This window comes from Papaver somniferum, chromosome 3 (genome assembly GCF_003573695.1).
Source record: "Papaver somniferum cultivar HN1 chromosome 3, ASM357369v1, whole genome shotgun sequence".
Classification (NCBI taxonomy): domain Eukaryota; kingdom Viridiplantae; phylum Streptophyta; class Magnoliopsida; order Ranunculales; family Papaveraceae; genus Papaver; species Papaver somniferum.
Genome location: NC_039360.1, coordinates 28,108,384 through 28,116,761, shown reverse-complemented (window position 1 = coordinate 28,116,761; position 8,378 = coordinate 28,108,384). Strand labels below are relative to the sequence as shown.

The 8,378-nt window shown below is 39.0% G+C and overlaps 1 pseudogene; it reads left to right on the top strand.

Moving 5' to 3' along the window:
* The first annotated feature begins 6,199 nt into the window (after positions 1 to 6,199).
* On the top strand, positions 6,200 to 6,299 carry LOC113362377 (annotated as a pseudogene).
* Positions 6,300 to 8,378: the final 2,079 nt, after the last annotated feature.

Below are 8,378 nucleotides of genomic sequence, written 5' to 3'. Positions count from 1 at the left end.
ACCCCTTATCCAAAGTGAGAGTCTGAATAGCAAATGTCCTCCCATGAACGCAAAAAACACTTTTCGAGCCAATTTCGCCGCAAAATCTTATTTTTCCAAAAACACGACATAAAAATCCAAAATAAATACAAAATCGAGCACTAACAATATATACAATTGATATTATATCAGACACAAAAATGTGTCTATCAAATACCCCCAAACCTATCATTTGCTAGTCCTCGAGCAAAAATAAAATAGAAATAAAATCCTAACTCACTGTCGCAGGCATCGTCGATTGCATTTAGCGTATGCAATAAGCCTTTAAACCTCTAGGTATCCCTAGTGGCGGAGTGTTGTCTCCGGAGGGCTTACCAGAGGTATACCCACAAAACCTTTTTACTCCAGACCCTAGCTATCTACACAGAACCTTGGAAGGCACTAAAGAATCTCCTTGGTTGGCATACTTATTGACTACAGGAGGAAGTACCCTGATGCGAAATTCCAATTGTTGTACACGAGTTTGCACTCAAGCATACTAAAATTCATATGAAGTGACAGAGCTCTACTCAGATAGTCGCACTATGGACATCAATATCCGGAGTCAAAACTAATCACATGGATAGATCAAGAAGATGGATATAGAAAAACATAGATGGTTTTGATGTTTACTAGGTGAACGGTGTTTCTCATATCTGTCTGAAGGCCTCCGCCAAAATGAACCTATCCTAATGGACTGAGATACTAGTCTGACTAATATCAACACACTGGCATATACAAGGGAACCAGTGATTGATAATCCTAACTCTAGGTCAACACAACTGGCATATACAAGGGTTCCAGTGGTCGACTTTATTGAATTTATTCCAGTTGGTCTGATGGTCTGGTCTCTTTTTTTTTTTTGTATCTCAATCACTCTAATTCACCCTAGCATTGGTAACAACTTGAATCGTGAGCCCCACCTAATCACTTAGAGAAACATAGTTTAAAAAAAAAAAAAATAAAAACAGAAGTGAAAAGGACTCAACGAGATATGGTGAAACTATCATGTTATTTCTAACACCTGAGCTCTGTGCTTTTATGAATAGACTCTTTAGATGTTGCCATCTAGTCAGATTGGTTCCTCAACTCCTACAACCAAAATGCTTCCATCCACTTAGATTGGTTAGTGCCATCCTTAATAGGGATAAATTTCTAGGCTCTGGAGTTTATTATTGCAACGAAAAGGTAACAAAAAGTTCTACCCCCCCCCAAACTTAAATCTAACATTGTCCTCAATGTTTCTAATCAAAGAACAGTACCAAAAATATAAGTAACATGAGGAAATAGTAAAGAGAGAAGTCGGAAAGATAGTACCTGGGTGAAGTGTAACCAAAAACCTACAAAAATATATACAACATACAAAATCGCCTCGATGGTCAATCAAGGTAAAAGGGTCCTCCAGAGGGACCTCCTCAACATCACTATAGGAAAAGGCTCTAAAAAGGGCTTCAATCGCTGACCGTTAACCTTCGAAGAAACTACACCATCTGGTGTCTCAATCTCAACAGCGCCATGAGGAAAAACAGTACGGACCACAAAAGGACCGGTCCACCGAGAGCGCAACTTCCCGGGGAATAGATGCAAACGAGTGTCATACAGAAGAACTTTTTGACCTGGAGAAAATGACTTTCGTAAAATATTCCTATCATGCACAAGTTTCATTTTGTTCTTATACTCCTTAGCACTATCGTATGCATCTCTACGAATCTCGTCCAACTCATTGAGCTGGAGCTTTCTTTGAGCTCCTGCCTTGTCAAGTGAAAAGTTTAAGTTCTTAATAGCCCAATAGGCTCGATGCTCTAACTCAACAGGCAGGTGACATGCCTTGCCAAACACTAAACGATAAGGTGACATTCCAATGGGTGTCTTAAACGCAGTACGGTAAGCCCATAAGGCATCAGTAAGCCTCGACGACCAGTCTTTCCTATTTGGATTAACTGTTTTCTCTAGAATACGTTTAATTTCCCTATTGGAAACCTCTACCTGACCACTAGTCTGAGGGTGATATGGGGTTGCTACTTTATGGGTAATACCGTATTGTTTCATTAAAAGAGAAAACGGTCTATTACAAAAGTGTGAACCTCCATCACTAATTATAGCTCGCGGCGTACCAAAACGTGTAAGTATATTCTCTTTCAAAAACTGGACTACGACCCTGTGGTCATTCGTTTACACGGAACCGCCTCAACCCACTTAGACACATAGTCTACAGCGACAAGTATGTAAAGATAACCAAACGAAATAGGAAATGGACCCATAAAATCAATCCACCCCACATCAAAGACCTCAATCACTAAAATAGGGTTCAAAGGCATCATATTTCTACGGGAAATGGTTCCTAACTTCTGGCAACGCTCACAAGAAACACAATGACTATGGGAATCTTTAAACAACGAAGGCCAGTAAAATCCACACTGCAAAATCTTAGCAGCAGTCTTCTTAGCACTAAAATGACCCCCACATGCATGTTCATGACAAAAGGAGATAATACTAGACTGGTCACTCTCAGATACACATCTCCTAATAATCTGGTCCGGACAATACTTAAACAGATAAGGATCGTCCCAAAAGAAATGCTTAACCTCGGCTAAAAACCTAGAACGATCTTGCTTACCCCAATGTTGAGGGGTTCGACCAGTAACAAGATAATTCACTATATTTGCATACCAAGGTGATTGGGAAACAGAGAACAATTGTTCATCAGGAAAGCTATCCCTTATAGGAAGGGAATCACTAGGGGAACTAACAACTAGCCTAGACAAGTGATCTGCTACTACATTTTCTGCACCCTTTTTGTCTCTAATGTCTGGGGAAAATTCCTGTAACAATAGGATCCATCTAATCAATCTAGGTTTGGTATCCTTCTTAGATAAAAGGTATTTCAAAGCAGCATGATCTGTATAGATTATGATCTTAGAACCTAATAGGTAGGACCTAAACTTATCCAAGGCAAACACGATGGCTAAAAGTTCCTTCTCGGTAGTTGTGTAGTTCATTTGGGCATCATTCAGAGTTTTGCTAGCATAATAAATCACATGAAGTAATTTTTTTCTCGTTGTCCTAAAACGACGCCTATAGCATAATCTGAAGAATCACACATAATCTCAAAGGGTAGGTTCCAGTTAGGTGCCTGGACTATCGGGGCAGTAGTGAGTAAAGTTTTAAGCTTCTCAAAAGCCTCTAAACAAGCATCATCAAAGACAAACTTAACATCTTTTGCAAGCAAATTGCAAAGAGGTCTAGAAATCAAGCTAAAATCCTTAATGAATCGACGGTAAAAACCTGCATGCCCTAGGAATGACCTAATATCTTTTACGGTTTTTGGGACCTGTAAAGTCTTAATAAGGTCAACTTTGGCTTTGTCTACCTCTATACCCTTTGAAGAGACGATGTGCCCTAATACAATTCCTGATTTAACCATGAAATGGCATTTTTCCCAATTAAGCACTAAATTTTTTTCCTTACACCTAGTCAACACTAATGTCAAATGATGCAAGCACTCATCGAAAGATGAACCAAACACTGAAAAATCATCCATAAAGACCTCTAAGAACCGTTCTACCATATCAGAAAATATGCTCATCATACAACGCTGAAAAGTTGCAGGGGCATTACATAGCCCGAAAGGCATGCGTCTATACGCAAAGGTACCAAAGGGACAGGTAAAAGTGGTTTTCTCTTGGTCTTCTGGGGCAATAACGATCTGATTATAACCGGAGTAGCCATCTAAGAAGCAATAGTGACTATGTCCAGCTAATCGCTCTAGCATTTGGTCGATAAAAGGAAGGGGAAAGTGATCCTTCCTTGTGACCTTGTTCAATTTCCTATAGTCAATACACACACGCCATCCCGTGGTCACTCGGGTTGGGATTAATTCATTATTATCATTCTGGACTACAGTGATACCTGATTTCTTGGGGACAACCTGAACAGGGCTGACCCACTTACTGTCTGAAATTGGGTAAATAATACCCGCATCTAACAACTTAAGCACCTCTTTTCGAACTACCTCTTTCATGTTAGGGTTCAGTCGACGTTGCATCTCCCTAGAAGGTTTGGAGTCTTCCTCTAAATGAATCTGATGCATACACACAGTAGGACTTATACCCTTAATGTCTGCTATAGTCCACCCTAAAGCTTCCTTATTGTCTTGAAGTACATTTACTAGCCTACTTTCCTGATCACTATCCAAATTGGAAGCTACAATCACAGGTAAAGTCTCAGATGGGCCTAAAAACACATACTTTAGAGTATCGGGTAGTGGTTTAAGGTCCAACTTTGGGGGCTCTTCTAAAGAAGGAATTAGGGTAGTCTCAGAAACTGGTAACGGTTCGAACCTAGCTTTCCATCTATCAGTGTCTAACACAGGGGTAGAATCTAATAGAGCATTCACCTGTTCAATAGTGCTATCGTCGTCAAAATCTAAACCAAAATGGGATAGACAACTTTCTAATGGGTCTTCAGACAAGATGTTTGGTAATGACTCCTGAACTAAGGCTTCTATCATGTTCACCTCCTCAACACATGTGTCATCTAGCTCATGAGGTTGCTTACTGACATTAAAAATGTTCATCTCCATAGTCATATTACCAAAAGATAAACTCATCACACCATTTCGACAGTTAATGATCGCATTAGACGTAGCTAAAAATGGGCGACCTAAAATCACAGGTATCTGGTTCTCTGGGTCAGGGACAGGTTGGGTATCTAGGACCACGAAATCCACTGGATAAATAAACTTGTCGACCTCAATAAGAACATCCTCGATAACACCTCGAGGGATTTTAACAGACCTATCAGCTAACTGCAGTGTCATCTGAGTAGGTTTCATTTCACCAAGTCCTAGCTGTAAGTATACATGGAATGGCAGTAAGTTCACACTGGCTCCTAAGTCAAGTAAAGCTTTTTCTACCCGGAAGTTACCTATTGTGCAAGCAATGGTAGGAGAACCTGGGTCTTTGTACTTTGGAGTTGTGGTGTTCTGAATGATTGAACTTACGTGACTAGCTAAAAAGGCTTTCTTATGGACGCTAAGTTTTCGCTTTCGCGTACACATATCCTTAAGGAACTTGGCATAAGCAGGAATTTGCCTAATTGCATCTAATAAGGGAAGGTTTATGGTAACTTGCTTAAAAACCTCCACTATGTCATTAAAGTTCGATTCCTTCTTTGTTGGTACTAATAGCTGAGGAAATGGGGCTCTAGGCCTAAAATCAGACCTTTCAGGAACCGAATTCACATCATCAGAAACTTTATCAGTCTCTTCAGCTACTGGTCCTGAGAGGTGAGATCCTGAGGGGTGAACTACAGTATGTTCACTATCGGGCATGGTTACCTTATTGTCTACAACTCTACCACTTCTAAGGGTTCTAACACATTCAATTGATTCGATGGTTTTGCACCTAATTCATGAACTCCTCTAGGGTTGGGTTGTGTTTGACTAGGAAACTTACCTTTTTCTCTCAAAGAATCACTTATCAGACCAACCTGGGTTTTTAACTCGGAAATAGCCTGACTATTTTCTTGTCCTATCCTGTTACTAGCTTGTAGACTCTGTTCTACGGATAACTGGAATTTTGCAGTTTGCTGAGTTAACAAGGCGAGAGATTCCTCTAAACTTAGGATTTTCTTATCTGACTGATTCTGAAACTGAGCTAGTCCTGAAGGATTCTTAGTATAGCCAAAACCTGGGGGAGCATTAGAATTACTAAACTGACCTTGACTTTGGCCCTTAGACCACGAAAGGTTCGGATGGTTTCTCCAACCAGGATTATAGGTTTCTGAATATGGGTCAATCTTTTGACGGTTATCAAATCTAGTGTTATTATAAAGAGCATTGGCCTGCTCTTCAATATTCTGGCCTTCCCAAAAAGGCTCCACTCTACCACTAGTCTGGCCCACTTCTAAGGCTTCTAACCTTTTTGCTATAGCAGCAATTTTGGCATCTGATTCATAGCCTCCTTCTACCCTATTAACGTTTCCTCTACTTAAAAGAATTGTTTTCTGGGGTGCCCTACTATTTTCCCATTGCTGGGTTTTTTCGGCGATTTCATTAAAAAATTCCATCGCCGCATCAACAGTTTGGTTTTCAAATCCACCAGTGCATAGAGACTCAACCATGGTCGTTGTGGAATAATCTAAACCCTCATAAAGGATCTGAACTAGCCTAACCTTTTCTAAACCATGATGAGGACAATGGGATAATAAATCATTGAACCTTTCCAAATACCTATATAAAGATTCTCCCTCTTGTTGTGAAAATGTGCATATTTGCGTCCTAATAGACGATGTTTTGTGCCTAGGGAAAAACTTATTGAAAAAGGCAGATGTAAGTTGTTCATATGTCTCAATTGACTCGGAGTCCAAACTATACAGCCACGACTTGGCCTTATCTTTCAGGGAAAATGGGAATAACCTAAGTTTCAAAGCATCATCATCTAAGCCTCTAATTCTTAGAGTACTACAAATTTCCTCAAAATCCCTAACATGGTAATAAGGGTTTTCATTTTCTTTCCCTAAAAAATTGGGAGCATCTGTAAGGTCCCAGGTTTCAGTTCATAGGGTGCCTCCGTTTCAGCTAACTTAATACACGAAGGACGGGTAGTCCTAGTTGGATTCAACAAAGCTTTCAAAGTTGCCATTTCTGGCGCTATCGGAGCAACAGGATTCTCTCCTCAGTCAAAGAACGTTCAAAAACAGACTCTTCAAAAGCCGGACTTTCTAGATTAAGGTAATCGAGACGCTTCGAACTACTAGGTTTCTCTTTAACAAATCTACCTAGTGCGTCTCTTTTACGTTCAGGCATACAATAGAATTTTCTAAATTGGAAGGGTAAGCAAACACAGATCAAGGCCGACTCAACCAAATCAAACCTATTGATTTCTAGCAAACAAAAAGCATGATGGCTCCACTTAGATTGTTTCTAGACCAGCTTCTAATCCTTCGAACGGGAATTCGTTACAATTTAAGCAAACCCCTCTGGAATCAATCCGAGTTAACGTAAGTTGAATAGAGGCGAGGGAAGCTCGGTGGAGCTTTGATACCCAAGGCCTCACCGGTATTACAAGGCGGCGCAGTCACGCATTCAACTTACAGAAACCGTCAAGAACTTCGAAGTATGCTTAAAAGAGTAACCAATATTTTTCGAATGACTTTCCTGTTAAGCTCGTTACCCTATCGGTCTCGTTCTAGTCAAAATTTTAGGCTTAGGTTCGCGTAGTTTTTCCTAAAGCGGGCAAGAAGAGAACGGTGATGAAATCCGAACCCTTATCTTGTATGGCCAGGCCTTGCCCTTTACTAGAAAAATAAATGTCCGTATTCAGTCCTCAACATATATGCATACGAAGGAGTCCAGTAACTCGCTGACAGGGGATTCGCGAGTGTTTAGAATCTTACCTCCCGTTCCAGACGGGGGATGAATCGGTTGTAGTCGACTCGGGCCACTGACTCCGATGTCTAGTGTACGAACCCAAGGTGCAAAGACAATATCGTAATTTTCCTTCTCCGCAAACAGTTTATATTTAAAGTACCCTTCTGTAGGGTAATAAAAAAATAATGTCCCAAAGTCCAAAAAAAATAAAGAAAAATTACAAAAATAATAAACCCTAATACAGTTTTTTTTTTAAATAAAATAAACAAACCTAACTAAAATTGTCTAAAAAAATAAAAAAAATAAAATTGTCTTCTTTTCTGTTCTTTTTGCTTTAATTTTTAGCTCCAAGTCTTTATGAAATCACCAAATTCCTTGGCTCAATTTTCTTTATGATCCAGAACCTGTAGACACAAGATAAATACCCAAAAACATAAAAAAAGACAAAAAATAAAAAAAATAAATCTAAAACCCTAAAAACAAGTCCATGTCGGCGGCGCCAAAAATTGATGTGATTTGTAGATAGTGGTAAAAGTGGTTCGATTCTCAGACTTGTGAAGGATATTAATTAGACTTAAATCCTAATATTAAAATAGAAAACTCACTAAAAATTATAGCAAACTCAATCAAAGATGATATCAATACTAAAAGAAACACTGAGGCTAAGATTCCACTATTTTCCAAGTTCAAAGTGATTAAACCAATACTTATATTTATGCAATTTTCTTATTTAATTTGATTCTAAAATATTGCAACAAGTAGATTTTCAAAAGTAATAATTGTAAATACCAAGTATGAAGCATCAAAAGTCTTAAAACTGAGCATACTCCATCAAAATAGATCACAATCACTCAAATAAAAATTATATTCAATAATATTTCAAGGCAAATAATCATATAATTATTGCAAATAAAAAGATAAAATAGAATATACCACTTTTTGTTGGAAAAATAGCTTCCTCTATCGCCTCATCAATGGGGTTTAGCTC